The sequence below is a fragment of the Mytilus galloprovincialis genome, chromosome 9 (genome assembly GCF_965363235.1).
Source record: "Mytilus galloprovincialis chromosome 9, xbMytGall1.hap1.1, whole genome shotgun sequence".
In the NCBI taxonomy this organism is placed as follows: Eukaryota; Metazoa; Mollusca; class Bivalvia; order Mytilida; family Mytilidae; genus Mytilus; species Mytilus galloprovincialis.
This window is the reverse complement of record NC_134846.1, coordinates 62,779,149-62,797,698: the sequence shown is the minus strand read 5'-3', so window position 1 is coordinate 62,797,698 and position 18,550 is coordinate 62,779,149. Positions and strand designations below refer to the sequence as shown.

At 31.7% G+C, this 18,550-nt stretch overlaps 2 long non-coding RNA genes across 2 annotated transcripts; one reads left to right on the top strand and one right to left on the bottom strand.

Moving 5' to 3' along the window:
* Positions 1 to 1,151: 1,151 nt before the first annotated feature.
* On the bottom strand, positions 1,152 to 12,849 carry LOC143045564 (uncharacterized). Its single transcript, XR_012968977.1, has 3 exons — positions 12,684 to 12,849; positions 4,146 to 4,275; positions 1,152 to 2,126 (listed from the first exon to the last, which is right to left on the bottom strand). It is a non-coding gene; the product is annotated as an uncharacterized LOC143045564 (long non-coding RNA).
* LOC143045563 (uncharacterized) lies at positions 2,697 to 16,687 on the top strand. The gene is made up of 3 exons (XR_012968976.1): positions 2,697 to 3,115; positions 13,153 to 13,370; positions 15,284 to 16,687. It is a non-coding gene; the product is annotated as an uncharacterized LOC143045563 (long non-coding RNA).
* Positions 16,688 to 18,550: the final 1,863 nt, after the last annotated feature.

The window sequence follows — 18,550 nt, the reverse complement described above, 5'->3', positions numbered from 1 at the left end:
CTTTTATGAAAAATCCCTTTCTATCTTAACTATTTTGATATGAGCGTCACTGATGAGTCTTATGTAGACGAAACGCGCGTCTGGCGTACTAAATTATAATCCTGGTACCTTTGATAACTATTAACGAATGTGGTATTCGCATTTACCAAACAGGTATATAATAATGCTGTGTAGATTCCAAACTCTTTAACTTATACTTTCCGACACAAAGCAAGAGTTAATGAATTATTTTGACCGATCCCAAAGTATTTGCAAGAACATAACTATATATCTCATGAAACGGCCTGCATATGATGACAAAAGAATTAATGAATACATAAACAAATATATGTATCTATTTATTGATCTTTTTGTAATGGATTGCATAAATTTGCTCCGCGAGTCATTTTCAATTGTATAAAGTCTCCTCTGTTAATTGGTTTATCATAATAAAAAAAAATAAAACAACAGAATTGAGCAATATGGTGAATGTTTTATCTGTATTATACATGCTTAATCCTAAGAGCATATTATTTTTAGCGTTTTATATAAATTCTGTATTGTTCCTGGTGTTAGTTCCATTCCGTAGTTTCAATTCAGAGTAGGGTGTTGCTGAACTCAGTCTGAACTGTATTAACTTGCACTTATCTACTGGGGTCGACGAGTTTGTGTAGTTTCTTATTCGAAACATTGGAAATTTTTTTAGCATTTACAACATAAAAAACAACAAACTGTTCTTACAGTGTCTGGTAATTAAATACGAGGTTATCACATTTACTTTCCGTATATATTTGTGTGCGATCAAGTAGCATTAACAAAATTCAAAAATAGTTAAAGAAATAAACGAGGATTGTCGCCCTTTCATTAGCTTGAAATTTTATCGTTTTATCTTGATCCGAATAAGAACGATAAATTGTTAGGTTGATGTTAGGATATTGCATGCCATGTTTGATGAGTATTAATCAGCAGTAAATACTCTAAAAGTTGTTGCAAAGGTTTTAACGTGCCGATTCTGGCCGAACGTGGCTGCGTACTTATACATCCTGCACAGCCAAACAGGCGTTTCAATTTCACAATGGTTTTCGTGCTGGTCGCAAGAAGACCAATATGACCATATCTATACCCTAGTCAACATTGGGGACATCTTTAGATAGACTGATGTATCGAGTACACCACCTGGTGTGCTTAATGCCGAAAACTGCCATCAAAAGTTTCTTTCGTATAATCTAATCATGAAGATATCACCTTGTCGCGCGTTTCGTCTACTAAAAGACAGTTACGATTTAAAATGATAAAAAGACCAAATATATTACGAAGTTAGAAAAAACTGACTGGGCCTAAAACTTCATAAGGTTTAACCAAATACAGTTTATTTAGGTAAATTGAATACAAATTAATTTTAAAATACTTTTAAGTATGGTCATATTGAAATGTTAAAAAATATGTACATAATGCGATACAAACAAACCCGAAATAAACAATATATATTTCACTTGACAAACTGTAGCTTCATCGATCCGGCATCTATACGGTAAAATCGGGTCAGATAAGAAATTTTTGCAGCTCATGCCTAATACATGAATTAAAAAATTTAATGTAGTTCAAGATTATTTTTTATCACAACTGTTGTCGAAGTAATCATGTAAGTTAACGTAGGTAATGATGGTAAATATAATTCTAATAAAAGGGAACAACTTAACTGCACCATGCAAATGAGTTATTGTCAATTTGTTTAGTTTCTTTTGTTACCTCTTCGGACATCGGACTCTGACCTCTTTGAAACTAAATAGGACTGTGCGTTTTGCTGTGTCTTTGTTTATTCTACATTAGCTAGAGGTAGAAACAAGATTAACCTCGCTTCATTATTGTGCCTGTCCCAATTCCGGAGCCTCTGTAATAGTCTTGCATGGTAATTTGTTTTTAAATTATGTTCATTTAAATATTTTGGGGTTCAGTGTGACGTCCGTTTTCATTAAACTAGTACACACATTTTAAGTGCCATGCTGAAGCCCGCCTCTTGGTGCTGGTTTTTCTCGCTGTGTTTGAAGACCCATTGGTGGCCTCTGTGGTCTTTGGTCGGGTTGTTGTCTCTGTGATACATTCCCCACTTCCATTCTCAGTTTTATTTCTGAAGTGATGCTAGAGGACTAAAAAATGGAAACGTTTTATTAAAGTCACCTTGAATTGCTGATAAAAATGAATCATAGGAGATACCTTAATTAATTTTAAACGACTATTCCAAATTTTTGCAACAGCAATTTTTTTTCAACAAAAAACATATTTGATCTGGGTACCAAAATACTGAACTACTGGCTTGTTCGAGGTGTACCATTTTATTGGCCTAGTTTCTTTTATATAGGCAATGTCATTGGGTCATTTCGAACAAAAATCTGTATCTATATTCATTCATAGTTTCAGCATGACTAATCGAATAAAAAAAATACCACGTGAAAAATACCATTAGTGCCAAGACATCAAATTATTAAAAGCAGTAAAATTGTGTCTATAGGTGTTCGTTTGTTAATTGGTTTGTTAGATATTTATACACAAACGTGGGATGTTAGGGTAACATTTCTCATGACTTCACCCTATTCAAACCGAGAGAAAAAAATCAATGTACAAGTGGTTGTATTTATCGGTTGACCTAAATCTGTCACAAGTTTGACAGCAACTGGGTAATATATTATAAGCTAACTCCGCCTTGTAACGTGAAATCCAGAACGACCCAATCGGAAACCGGAGATAAAAGGGCTCACATCGCCATAAATTGATAATTGATATGTAAAATGATTCAAGTGTGATCTGTTAAGAACATGAAGAATGTGTGTCAGATAAAATAAATATACCATCCATGCGTAATGTAATTATGTGTATTACCGTTGAGACCTCTAGTAGGTTGATTTTGTTCATCAAAACAATGGTTGTACGAACAGATTACAGTTACGTGCAAGGATAATTGAGCTCATTTACCATTTTTAAATGTTGATGTTTTTGGATAAAGTTTGCATGCATAAAAATGGTGGTGTATATATATTTGCATAACGTGTTTTGTGCATTCATTTGGATGTAATTACTCGCCTGGGAGATTATGCCATTCTATGATGTATTATTGTGGATTTTTACACCAGATAAAAAGGTAGAGAATTCGCCATTTTGCTTGTCTTTTTTCATAGCAACCAATGACTGCGTTTCTCCTCAGTCACGCACAAATGATATGTAAGAGAAACAACAAACAACCTTTGCCATTTCATTTAGCCAGCTGGCGGCATACATAGCTAAGGTTTTGAAGTTTATAACTGCCAAGATAATTTAGGACACGTCGATCTTGTATTGTAAACAATGATGTATTGAGTTTGGTAGGCAAGGAGAAATATTGATTTATACGTTGTGTAATGGTTTTGACATTTAGCTAACTGATATCAGTAAAACTTTTACACTGTCAATATCATTCAGTCGCCAAAAACTTTTAATAGGATTTTTTATGCAAATGATTTATGCTGCTCAGTGTGAGACAATCTATTTGACAGTACCAAATATAGCCCTAAACGTTCAAGTTTCGGTACGTCTGCAATAGACGCAATCTATTCCGTTTTTTTCTTCTTTTTTTTGTAAACCATGTTAATTTGTTAACGCTCAACTGAATCGACCTGTATCATGTGTATTGAAGTATTTACAATAGTACAGGATATCAAGATACAAACGGATGAAGGAGTACATTGAACATTTATCGTGCACTAGTGAACAAAATTAATGACAAAATGCGTCACTCAAACCATAAAGTTAATTGATAGGTCCCTTAAAGGTTTGAATTCACATTTTTTTCAATTAAATAAGAATATTATTTGTAAGTGATGATTTTTTTTTTAGAAAATGAACATTAAAAAAATGCACGTTCCTTGCTTTCACAATATGGTACGTTTAGATCAACGTTCATTAGGGACATTTCATGTCAGATAAATCACTAATACAAATCAACACTAAAAAACAGTCTCTCACCATGCTCACAAAATGGTTAATAACATACTTATTCTGAAAAATTACATTCAAATATCGAATGCAAGTAAATGTGAAATCATGCAAATTATCGGTCTTAAAAATCAACTCCCAAAAAAATATAAATCTATGAATTGCAGAATCTGTAGGAATATATTTTTCAAATATTTTACCTCCTTCGTGTCCATGTAATTTTTGAAAGCTTACTGGTTCTCGAGAAAATCGAATCTTTACTCTGTTTTATTATATTGCCATCGATGAATGCATACAACTTTTTGTGTTTTTCGTTGTCCTTATTTTTTTCTGTAAAAATAGGTTTCAATATTAAAAATAGTCCAACATATTTTTCTAAAAACAAAAAAAAAAACATGACACACTTTTATTCAACTCAAATATGCTTTTAACTTTATAACCAGAGTAAATGTAAAATTATAATCTTTTGTAGTCTAATTAAACTTTTTGTTATAAAAACTGCGTAGAAATGTTCGTCCTCTATCATGTCCATTCTTCGAAATAGTTGTGTTTAATAGAAACCCCAGACAGACAGACAGGAAGGATATTTTTGTTTTGAAATCTTATGTTGTGCAAAGCTTTGTATACAAAGTCAAAGTCGCTAGAGTTCACATGGGCTCAGAAAGTCTAAAAGGAGATTAGTTAAAACTCAGAAAAAAAAACACTATATATTATGCATTTAAGACGAAAAATTATTAGGGATTAGTTATTTATATACAAATGTATTTATCTTTAACCCCGCCGCATTTTTGCGCCTGTCCCAAGTCAGGAGCCTCTGGCCTTTGTTAGTCTTGTATTATTTTAATTTTAGTTTCTTGTGTACAATTTGGAAATTAGTATGGCGTTTATTACCACTGAACTAGTATATATTTGTTTAGGGGCCAGCTGAAGGACGCCTCCGGGTGCGGGAATTTCTCGCTACATTGAAGACCTGTTGGTGACCTTCTGCTGTTGTTTTTTTCAATGGTCGGGTTGTTGTCTCTTTGGCACATTCCCCATTTCCATTCTCAATTTTATTATCTGTACATTTTTAAAAGTATTGTTGATTTTGGGTCTATTTTATATCAATTTACTTATATATTTTTATTCTTGTCTCTATTTACATTTTAATATATTTTTTCTATTGAAATTGTTAGATAAGTTTAGTTACTATAATACTTTCATGCATGTCTTAATGCACATATTTAATTGTGAAATTATTTCGGTTTAATTAAAATAATGCGACATTGTTGAGGTTTTACAAAACGATCGCGACACTATTCAGGTTTAACAAAACATCTGTCTTGAGTTTATTACATTTAAAATAGGTAAAAAATATGGAGATATATCCTGGAATTCGACAAATTGGTTTATTTGGATTCTTGGAACGTGCTGCGCATTAAATATTTTTTTATGTTCGTTATTTATTGTCTATGTTTTATGTTGAATACTTAAACACACATCAAATAAATCATTATACCATATACTTTAAAACACTGTGACGTATACGTTTTATCAGATAAATATTCAAGTAAAAACATAACATTTCGGAGGATTCTTCTGATTTTAAGTTTTTTAGATAAACAAAGAGCATTAAAGCTCAAAAGATCGATCTTGCATGAATTTAGTATATTAACTTACGTATCAACATGACCAAGGACATCAATTTATATAAGCAAATAGTTTCACAGACAAAACAGTTCTTTAATCAATAAGCGTCAGGCGAATTTTTATGTCGAGATTCTTCCGTTTTTAGACATCAAGACATGTTCTTTGTATTGTCAACAAGAATGAATTTACAATGTTTTAACCGTGTTTTATTTTTTTATATATAAATATATTTTTAAGCAATTTTGTACTAAGATAATGCATGAACCATTGTAACTAATATTACACGAACAGAGGTAGAATTTATAACGAAGTAAAATTTGCTTTCAGTTGGGCCTTTTTCCATTTAATCATTTTGTACGTGTTGGACAAGAAAAAAATACGAAGAAAGGATAATATCGTAATTGTTAATAAATATAACACTTTGCTTTCGTTTAGAACATATTTGCATTTTTACAGCATTCGAAATTTTAAGCACTAAACACATTTAATTTTATAGGAATATTGTAAACTTGTTACTTGAAAAGTATCACATTCACCTTATGCTAAATATTCAAGTACCAGTGTTTTTTAAAAAAATAATGTTGTTGTTGTTGTGGGGGGGGGGGGGGGATTCCTAAAATAACCCAATAATAACAGACCCGCAACTTAAATATGGGTGCAATCACTCTGTAAAGTTTCAGGGGTCTGGTTCGATAACTGCATAGGAGTTGATGATACAAACCAAGGACGTATAATTTCGACCTTGAACAAACATACCATGTTTTTGTAAATTTTACTGAATAAGATGTTTCAACTTTAGAAAAAAGGAAAACATTCCGAAACAATTTTATAAAACAGGTGCACACGTCAATTTCAACGTGTGTGCAATATCTCTGCGAAATTTCTTAAGGGTCTTGGTTGAAAACTGCAGGATGAGTTGATAAAAAAAACTATGCATCTCCCACTCCACATCCCACCAACCCCGACATCCCCATATTTGAAGCCGGTTTTGGAGTTCGTCCAACCTTACCAATAAAACAAGTAAATTACACTATTGTTCAAAATAAAGAAAAAAAACTACCAAAAGAGACAGGCAGAGATAAAAAAAAAAAAAAAAAAACCACCACACAGCAAACTAACGATTGAGCAACAAAAATTAACCAAAAACCATAGAAATTCTGGTAAAAATAGGGCATGCCCAGTTCAGTCCCGTCGTTCACGTCATTCTATGTAAGAAAAATATAGAGACGAGTAGCATTCGGTAATTTCACAATTGAAAAAGATGAGAGATTGTCGTAACAAGTAAAGCATATACCTGCATGTGGTCATCTGGGACGCAGATAGCATACCATGCAGTCGTCAAGAAAGGAGTTTTTATTTTTTCTCCTTGAAATGTACCTTTGTTTTTTAATTTTATTAGTACATCTATGAAATAGATGTTTGTGATTTAGTTTAGAGAACCACTGTCTAAAATTTTCTAAAAGCTCATATATATATATATATACGATGCTCCCAACTTACTTCCGAATTTTGTAATTGAAGCTACACCATGTATTGGATGTTGGACTACAAGTCTTCGCGGGTATATGCATTTGTGTACTTTCATGGTATTAATTTGGTACACGAGAAACATTCAGTTTAAAGAGAAGTGGTAAAGGTTAAGGTTAATTTCCCGACACACTAGATGAGTTTTTTTGTTGGGGTATATTACTTCTCGATGTTCATACTTTCAGATTTCAATCTTTGTTTCTTAAGTACTATTGGCAAGAAATAACTGTTCAAAATCCGTGAATGTTGCATTATAATTAATTTTGTATTGTTAAAGACTTTGATATCAGTTAATTGCAGCACCTTAGTGCAAGAAAAATACAACGGAAACTTTATTCAAATTTTCATAAACTGAAATATAAGAAACAAATTTAAGTATCGAAACGCATAGCATACACAGGAAATAAAATTCGTTTGGATATCTGCCATTGTCTGCGGATACACGTGTATCCTGAAAAAAAACAAGCGCTTCGAGTGGAATTTAGTTACACATCTGACTTATTTCCAATATATAACTGCCCACTCATTTGTATTAAAAAATAAATAAAAATTCTAACAATAAAAATGTTGAATAAAACATTGAAAGGCTAAGAAACGCTCTGAAATGAAATGCTTAATCTTTTATTCTAGAACAGGCATATTTGTTTAATGAAATATTATGGACGGTTTATATAAATTGAATGATTTTGAAACCTTGTAGACATACACATGGGGATTATATATATACATATTCCATGCAGTTGGAAAGTATAAATATTTATGAAGCATGCATACAAACTATAACGTAACTACACGGTGTACCATGTACGTGCATGTCACTTTTTCAAAAGAAAGATCGTGAAGACATGCATGATCATGATGATATATCGTTTCGAAGAAAGTACATGTCTGCTCGGTGTGCAACCAAAGTAAATGTACAATACAAATAAAATAGAGGACATGGCAATGCAAGTTGACTAAGAATAACTGAAATGGCTGTTCCTTTGAAGAGCCAATGACCTCGGCTTGGTGTTTTTATAACAAGCTGTCAATGTTATGACCACATCTAGGACGAGAAGAAATAAAGTAGTTAGCAATGTTCTGAAAGAGAAATAAATAATATTAGCGATATAGACATGAATGAACGAATCTTTATTGCATTAGCAACAACATTGCTTTAGCATAATACAAGGTATATACATATATGACAGAATACAGAGAACAATTAAATAAATTAAATAATGCAGAGATAACTTATAATAATATGAATAACATATTAACAGATAATTTGCAATCTTAGTTTCCATGCAGCTTTAAGATAATTACATACTTTTTTAGTTAAGCTTTTTGACCCAGCTTGTAACAGAAAAATTAGCTTTCGTGTATTTGGCCTTTACATGATAGAAGTAAAGTTTGGGTCCATTGAGGAATTCAATGTTTTGGTTCATTAAGTTTATATATTTAGTTCGTCCTATAAGAAGTATTTTATTTTATATTTGAATATTTTATTGGATGCGATTTGTTATTGTTGTAGGTTTTGAGATATTTGATATACCTTTATTTACTATGGAAATTCTGTCAGTGTTGCAGACGGGAGTCTTTACTATTGTAGAAAACATCAAAAACTTCATGTTGTAAATTGTCATGTATAATGAACGCTTCAAAAGTTTATATTGTTTAGAATATCGGGTTTTGAATATGTTTCCGTGTAAATTAAGAAAAAACATATAAAAGTTTATTTTCAATTTTACACGGGGATACGTATTTTAAGGTCCAACCCACTGCGTAAATGTATAAATTCCAAACAAAGAGAAAAAAGAGAGTCCGCCATAAATGCTCTGCCTCAAACCGTAGAAATTGTATTATCCTTCTTGATATTTTTATAATTTTCTAAAATATTTTTTAACAATTAAGTATTCTGACACGACAATGGTTGTTATTTTTTTATGGAAGGGTTCTAACTTGTATTTAATAATATACATACAAATACACACGTGTAATAATAATAAAAGAATAAAACAAACAGCTTTCAAATCAACTATAAGGCACATGGAAAAGATAAGCAACAACATTTCTAATTAGGAATATTAATTATTTTGGGGAAAATGAGCGGTAAACCAAACGATCCTTTCATTCATAAAATATTTATTAAATTCATAACTTATTTAATAAATTCTTAAATTTTACTTCCCCGAGAAATATACAAATTTCACTTCCAAATTAAGTTGCGTCGAAAAAAACTTAAAATCAAACTGATCTAAAAAAAATGTTTTCTACAAAGAAAACAGGAAAGCCAAACGTAACTTTAATGAAACACGCGTATATATATACATATTATACTTCTATGCATTACCTTATATTATATCAACTCTATCATGAAAATAGTGGAATCAAAATTGACAAAAGAAAAGAAACGTATATATTTGTGTATATTTTTTGATTTGTAGAACAAATTTTACAGGTGTGCTTTTCTTTAAAAAAAATATAGTTGGTTGTTTAAGCCTTCATATGTAATATAAAGACCTACATTTTGTTATACTGCTTTAAGTATAAAAATTATAGAAAGAAAATAACGAAAAAGACACAATATAGAACAAAGAAAGTAAGATAAAAAATTACATTCCCGTCATCTGGTAATATCAAAATACACATGACACCTACTTCATCAATTTAAATTATATTACATAGTACAAATTTAATTAGTTTGCTTCCAATATATTAGTTATACCAAAAAAATATTTATTTTTAAAGTATAAAGTGAGATACATTCTAACCGTGAATGTCGTTTTATTTCTGTCCATACAACATGTGCAAATGTCAAATGGTGATCAATATTTTGTTCTCTTAAATGCAATTAAATTATTGTTAAGTGCATTAAAAAAAATGTACATGCTTAAGCAATATATAACCAACAAAGTACATAATTTTACAAATGTTGTATCAAGTGAAAGCATTTACGCCTATAATAAGCAATAAAGAACACTTTAATATCAATATAGCTTCACATTGCTTTTAAAAATAGACCACCATGAACTTTTCTCGTCATCCAGGAAAATATTGTTCAATGTTTCTTGGATACAGTTGTTCCAAACAAACAAAAACTTTGGGACAGTTAATATTATATTTGTTTCTCCAAATTATACAAAAATATTATTTTGTTTGTTACCTACACATATTTTTATGGTATTCCAACTGTCCTTTTCATTGAATATTAAATGACGATAATTAATGGAGGAACACAGAATCAAAAATTTTAATTCTTAATATCAACATGATTCACCTTCTGTAAAGTACTTTTCATTTGTTGTCACTTGGCTCGGAATATTCAGTTGATGATTTTATACCTATTAACCCACACTTTAAAATATAATAATTATTAATAAATAATAATAATATTCAGGATGGTAAAATGATGAAACTTGTGAAATCGAACACGTTATAGGACACTGGGGGAACTGTCTCGTTAAGAACAAATGTTTTGGGCTGGATTAAAATACGAGTATGTTTAAAATTTTACAAACATGCTGAGATGAATTTGCAAACAACATACTTAAATCGAATTACAGTTGGCATCACGTCTATCAGCGTTAAATTATAGGAAATGAAGCCCAATTTTCACCGTATATAGGATGTTAGGAATTTTAAATGTCTCATTTTCAAAAAAAAACTGTGTGCCCAAGAGATATGATAATGAGAGAAGATAGAACAGTTGTTCTGAAAACCAACACTGTACATTCAATCTAAATGGAATAGGTCATATATGGTTTAGTGTGCGTGTGTGTTTAACTATGACACTAATATGACTTAATTTTAGTATTTGTTTTCCAATACAGCATACATTTGTGGTAGCCCAAATGGAAAACTAACAGATTGATTGCTCCGATCTCTAGTCCAAAAAATTATGACGTCGTGAAAGGCTATATTTTTTCCTTTGACGCCTTACATCGTCACAGGAAAGCGTCAAAACAAAAAGTTAAAATAGCCTCCCAAGACGTCATAATTATTTGGACTATCCGATCTCGTATCCATTGTTTTCACATTAGAATTCTACATTGTATCATATGTTGAGATAGGTCAGAGCGCTGTGAGCAGATTGCTATTATATAATGTAAATCCCTAAAATAAAATTTTTATAATTTACTTGAATGCTCTAATTAATTATTTATACATAACGGTAGACTTTTGATCCGTTTTCTGGTCCATTTTTTCCCGAATGTATCATGTGTGTGTGTGTTTCATTGTGATACGTCAACAAATTCACAATTTAAATTATTATTTAATATAGTAATATTTCTGTTTGTAAATTATGATAGCCAATGAACACCATTAATCATTCATGCTGTATGAATGCTTGTTAATCCCCTTACCGCCTATGGACCCTTACATTTTCCAATATTCATTATTTTTGTAACATCTGAAAATCTGTTCAAAGAATCGAGAATAAGTCGATGCGGTAGGGAGAAGCTTCATACAACATCAACAAAATTCATTTTCTTCATCATCAATCAAATAACTTATTTTTTAAGGTTTTAATGTAACTTGGCGGGAATTAACCTGCCGCGTCCCGGTGGCATATAATGACTGAATTCTGGATATTCAAATCAATGATAACATAAAATTGACAAAGCTTTGAGCTTTTGAAGTGAAAATATTATATTTAGTAAAATTGATACAAAGTGGTTAAATCATTTATTTATTTACTAGTAGGTGACACTTGTTACTGACAAAAACCAAGCCGGTGACGTCAGATCAAACGGTACCAGTTTACACGCGGTCATCTTAATTTAAATTTAAAATGAAAAACTGAATAGTATAAATACAGAATTCGATATCAAAGAGGTTTGAAGAAACATGTGGCATATGAATTATATTAAAAATTCTTAACATTGATGGCAGCAAAATATTGAGCAAAATTGGGAGTAGGGTATACATCATTGATACAGTAACCTAAGGTTCATGATGACCGTAGGTTGGCACTTCTATACCAAATGTCAAGAAATGTTAGCAACATATGACACGGTAAAGATCTGCAAACAATTGTATAATTATTTAATTGATTAATAAAACATTTTCGTGTGTTCATTTCAAAAGCGTTACAAATCTTGTTATATATACTATTGCACTCTATAAATGATAACTGTCGCCTGCGTTATTGCCTCGAAATACTAATTTTGTGTGATCTATGACGATTGAAGTCAAATTTTTAAGGTGCCTTTTCCTATATAGCGCTACTGTTTTCACTGACATATGCCTCGCGGAAATTATCCATGTGTCTTAAAACTGTAAATAGTCAACGAATACCGAGAATACCACATTCACGAGATTGTCATACCTTTTAACAATTAATTTACTGTATAAACATATATATATTGTTGGTATTCATCTTAATTTAGAAGTTGTTCACCAATCCCGATGACGTTTCCAAATTAGGTATTGTCCTGGATTTGGCTATACTTTTTGGACCTTTTGGATTATAGCTCTTCTTCTTTTATATAAGCTTTGGATTTCAAATATTTTGGCCACGAGCATCACTGAAGAGACATGTATTGTCGAAATGCGCATCTGGTGCAAGAAAATTGGTACCGTTAACTTTATTATCTTACCTGTATAGATCTGTATAATAAACGCTTATCACTCGTGCCACTTTTACCAAGCTTCTTAGATGTGTCAAGTATAAATCTATGAAACATAAAAACTGATGTGATGAAACGCAAAAATTAAAGAAATCAAAATAAATCAAACGAAGCTACAGATATTGTTGGCAGTTGTTTTCCCCGAGTTATATTACTAAACATATTATGTGTATGTAACTAAACGCATGTCGTTGCCAAAGCATTCGATATTTCCGGAATTTGTTTAAACATTTCCTGTGAGTTCATTTAAGCAAACTGATGAAGCGTGTTTAAGTTGCTATTCATAACTTCCGATAACTACTGTTGATTTCATGCGTGAAATAATTGTGCATGAAATTTTAAAAAGACGGGATACTACTTAAATCATATAATTTATTGTGTTAGCGTCATGTTTTTGCATAAGACTTGATTTTCCACTACAGTTTTTTGTTTCTTTCAGTAATGGGTTTTCGTCCAACATGGCCAATGGCAATAGATGTAAAGAACATCCAAAAAGAATTTAGGAGAAAGACCATAATTTACCTCTAAACATCGGAGATAGTGTTATTGTAAACGTTCTGTCTTGTTGTATAGGGGCAAAGTGACAGGTCACATTCGCAATCGACTAGGAGAAAAGGATAAAGTAACAATCCAACTTGGGACACATAACAACGTCAAGTATGTACATTGTTATATGTGTATCTATTATTATATGTGGTTAATGTGGAACAGAATCTGCGTACCGTTTCGGAGCACATGAAATCACCCCCAGTTTTTGTTGGGGGTTCTTAATGCTTAGTCTTTAGTTATTTATGTTGTGTCTTGTGTACTATCATTTAAAATTGAGAATGGAAATGGTGAATGTGCCAAAGAGACCATAGAACAGACAACAATTTGTCTGTTTGTCTTTTTCATTTTTAGCCTTGGCGTTGTCAGTTTATTTTCGATTTATGAGTTTGACTGTCTCTCTGGTATCTTTCGCCCCTCTTTTATTAATATAAATGTAACAACCCTTCAAGAACAAATGAATGTAAGTAAATAAAAGGAAGATGTGGGATAAACATCAATGAGACCACAATCTTGCAACCCACCAAGTCTAGAAAAGTTAAATTCATTTAACCGATATTATATTAAAAGCTGCCAACAGTATAAAAATAAAGGGACACAAATAAAGTTTATACACCTCATATCAATGGGGTAACACTACTTTTTGCACGATACTGTCATAAGAAGGTTTAAATCTATAAAGTACACAAGACAATACTTTCCATAGTTTTTACTGGTTCGCATAATATGGAAATAATCGCAAGAGCAGAAAATCTATGAATTGATAGCACCTGCAATGTGGTTTCGCTTTTCCTTCGTATGTACAAAATTGGTTATACTTTATTACGTATATGGTAAGCGTAAATCCGTTCATCATTTAAGGATGTATGAATACGCAATCCCGTCATTTGCAAAGTTATTGCAAAGCTAAATTCTGAACTTTCGTTTTTAAAATTGTATTTACTTTTTAATATCAAATGTAGGGTCTATTTAATTTAAACAAAAAATAAAAACCACTTGATGCGTTATTAGATGTCGTCTAATTCTTCAAAAAGTAGCAGCATATACCCGACATTCACAATTATATATAATACTTCCTTACAATTAAAACATTATATTTTTTTAATGTCTTAACATTATATCTAATATGTAAATAGTGCTTTTTATTTTTAAAGTATAGCCATATCTGACCATATCTACGAACAAATTTTGTGAATTTATATTATAGCACCTTGAAAAAGTAAATTACTATTTCTTACACCTGTCTACAGGATTTGTCTTATAATGAAAATAAAGTTTCCACAACAAAATCAAATATCATAATTGTTTGTGTATAGTTAACCCACACTACAGGTGTGACTTTTGGGATGTCCACCCCTAGTGTTAATTGAGGTCAAGAAAATCGTTAACCTGAATTTTCTCGTCTAGTAGATAGCCTTCCTGAAGTGCAGTTCGATTGGATACGATGGGATGTATAAATACGCAGCCACGTCTAGAAGATTTGTGGCGTTAAACCTGAAGCCTCGTGAATTACGGAGGGTGTCACTCTCTTTGAACGGCAAAGATGTTCACCTTTACAGCAATGTCCATGACGGGTCAATAGTTAGCTTGTTACAAAACACCCTTACAACAACTCTCTGACGTGTATTTATATAGCATGTTGCGAGCCAAAATATCTCTACTTTAAGTTATTCGTACCGGTCTATCTATTTGAGAGAAACTATATTTCAAGTATTAATCATTTATTTGTTTTAGTCATGCATATGCATATAAAACTTGCCACTGGAGACGGATACTAAAAACCTTCTGTCATCCATACCAAAGTCCCCACGCGACAAAAAATATATCTATACCATAATTTGTACCGATTTCAATGCACCAGCTGCGAATATCGAAATGTAATGCCTCTTCATTGATGCTCAAGGCTAAGTATATACAACTTTATAACCTAATATAACTTTGGAAAGCTGATATAACACAAAATATGACCCAAATTATGCACAAGAAGATACAATCATTAATTCAGAATAAATTTCTAATTTCAGACAACATATTTCAAATGATATGACATATTGTCGTGCCAGTATAAGAGTACTGAGCTATACGTACTGAACCGATATCATTGTGGACTATAGTCATCCACAAGCGGAGCTGTGGCTGAATAAATGTTTTTTTTTTGTTATCTCAACATACCTCTAATAAAATTGATCAGTGGACAAACAACAGGGAGAACATTCAACCCGTCAATCAGAAACTATTATTGTCAAAAAGACCAATGTCAACAAAACACTTCACGAAAAACTAAGATTTAGAAAAAAACATACTCAACAAAACTCGAGGCTTAACTCCGGTAGAGTGAGCACTATCTGCTTCACTAGTACCAACTGTCGTGTTGCGAGTAACAGTAAGATCAAATATAGAACTTGATGCTGTCACAATCGGGTGATAAACGCAATGTATAAAAAATGAAATCACAAAAATACTGTAAAACTCCCGAGGAAAATTAAAAACGGATAGACCCTTATCAAAATTGCAAAATCAAAAGTCCAAAACACATCAAACGAATGCACAACTGTCCTGACTTGGTACAGACATTTTTTGTGTAAAAAATGGTGGATTAAACCTGGTTTTATAGCTAGCTAAAACTCTCACTTACATTATATTGACAACGATGTGTGAACAAAATAAACAATTCCATTTTATTGACATCGATGTGTGAATAAAATAAACAGACATTATATGTTAAAATGTCAAAAAGAGGGATACAGCAGTCAACGTTGTATTATTATCTTAATCACTATAAAAACAAACATAGATTAATAATCATTTACCATGACACAATAATAACACAACGACGGGATGTATAAGAACAGAGCACATGCAAGAAAAAATGACAAGTACACTATATAAGGAACTCTCGCAACAACTCTGCGAAGGGCCTATATGTTTTCTTTTTAAAAGGGGTATTTTTAAACATACGGGTATCCATCAGTACAAATGACACGTGTTGATAGAAATTTGAGACATCCACAGTTAAACAAAATTGAAACTATAAATGTATTGCCCAAGCAATGAACCCAATACAATTGGCACGAAGAGGGAGGTGTGCATATTTTTGCTTTATACAATTGGTCTTTTCATGTTTCGTATCATTAGAACATTTGCTTTACATTGTGTCCCCATTTTGATAGTGCATAGACAATCAACCTTACTACGTTAAAGAAGATCTTATTAGATATGTATAGTTTGTTTATTTATTCATGTTATTCTGTATAACAGTACATGCTTGTCCAGAGGACTTCAAATATGTATGCTCCAGATTTTTTATCGCCAAATTCAAATAGTATACATGTTAAATTGCTGTGCTTTGTACTCTTGCAAATATATCTATATACGTATTCCACGACGATTACATATCTACATTATTTAATAAATTAAGATTCATAATTTGTTATAGTTTCCTTGTTCATTAAACTATTGTCATTTTATCTGCTAGTAGATGTTTGCCATTACGTGTGGACGTGCAGTCTGTGAATAAGAATATTCAACGATAATTAATGATTTTTTTATTCTAGTGAAAGGTCGCGTACTTTTATAAATATTAAGTGCGAAACAGACCCTCCATGTCAAATATTAGCAAATCTCAGCAACGATGAACTAAATAGTAACATACGCAGCGATTTAAGTTGGCATTTTAATGCCTTTTCCTATTACTTTGATCCCATTTTAAGCTTTACCAACTCCAGAAAGAATCAGTTTACATTGTAAAAACAAATAAAGACGACTGCATTTAATACGTTCGAAGTTTTATCTGGTAGCAGATCTGAATGTCAATCCCGAAAAGAGGTCACTACCACCATGTATAGTTGGCAGTATGTATACAAAAAGTAATGCCCATTTCCCATCATCTGCTGCACTAACGATTCAACCTTGAGGCAAAAAATAATGAGTTCATAGAAACCTCACTCATTATGACAATGCTGGAGAACAAATGGCCTCATTAAGCTCTATACACAGTAATTATAATGTAGTACTTCAATGGTGCTGTTGTTTAGCTGTTGTAGCTGCCTACAGTTAGAATTCATTACACTTTGCATGCTTTAGTTCGTGTCTTAATTATAAAATGCTTAATTAAAAAAATCCAGTGTGTTGTGTGTGATTTAGGGTAGAATATAACAGTACAATATGAACGCACGTTTGTTTGTATGTGCAAGTTCCGGGAATATGTTCGGAACCAAATATATTATAGATGTAAGATGTGGTATGAGTGCCGATACTCAGGGGCGTAGCTTACATTGAGGCAACCGAGGCACTTGCCTCGGTAAAAAAAAATCCTTCGCTGTATTTTCTTTTAAATGATTATTGCAGCAAACTGGCTACTAAACAATAATGTAGCTACTTGTTATGTCTTGTGCGGTTATTGATTCATACCCTTTACGAATTATTCAAGACTTGTGGGAACATTTGAATTAATTTTCCATCCTCTACTTGGAAATACCCTTTACGGTAGTTTTCTGTAATTCAAGTTTGTCAGAGTAAAAGGAAATCGACAACAGATTTATTTTGTCCTACCCCATTGCAAGCGAAAACAGTGAGTAGAATAGATGAGGATGTAACTCACGATTCACCCGATCAAATCACTTTACCATTGAATTAGGTCAATTAGTTAATTTTGTGTCAGGATAATATCTAGTATATGAGGGCCTGGGTGATGTTTTAAGAAAACAGAAAAATCGGCCCTGAAATTAATTTAAATTTAAAAGAATATGGATTTAAAATGGTGCTAAATTATAAAATAAAGGAAAATCAAATTATGGGCGACAATTTTTAAAAAAATAAATATTTGATAATCCCATTTTAAGCATTCAAACCCTCATCTATAACCGTTGACATGTTCCCCTACGACTTTGTTCATTGACTTTGGTACTAAACAAAACAAAATATGCATTTATATATTATAGTGCACAGAAAATAATTTATATGTTGTGTTCTCAAGTCTTATTCTCGCTATTTTAAATTCATAGTACGTTTTCACAAGCAGTGAATTTAAAATATTTAAAGGAATCGCTAATTCCAGAGAAATATGTCTGTTAGTTAATACATAATGTCAGTTAATATATATATGAAAAAAAAATCAACCAAATACTGTTCATTTATAATGAAGACTTCAGAATAAAGTAAATGTTAGTTATTCGCCGGTTGTCATGTTCATCGTGAATGATAAAAAAAGTTAAAAATCATTCAATATGTAATTTCAAGACCTTCGAAGGAATCCACTAAAACAAGTGCCGTGCTACACGCTACACTTTATA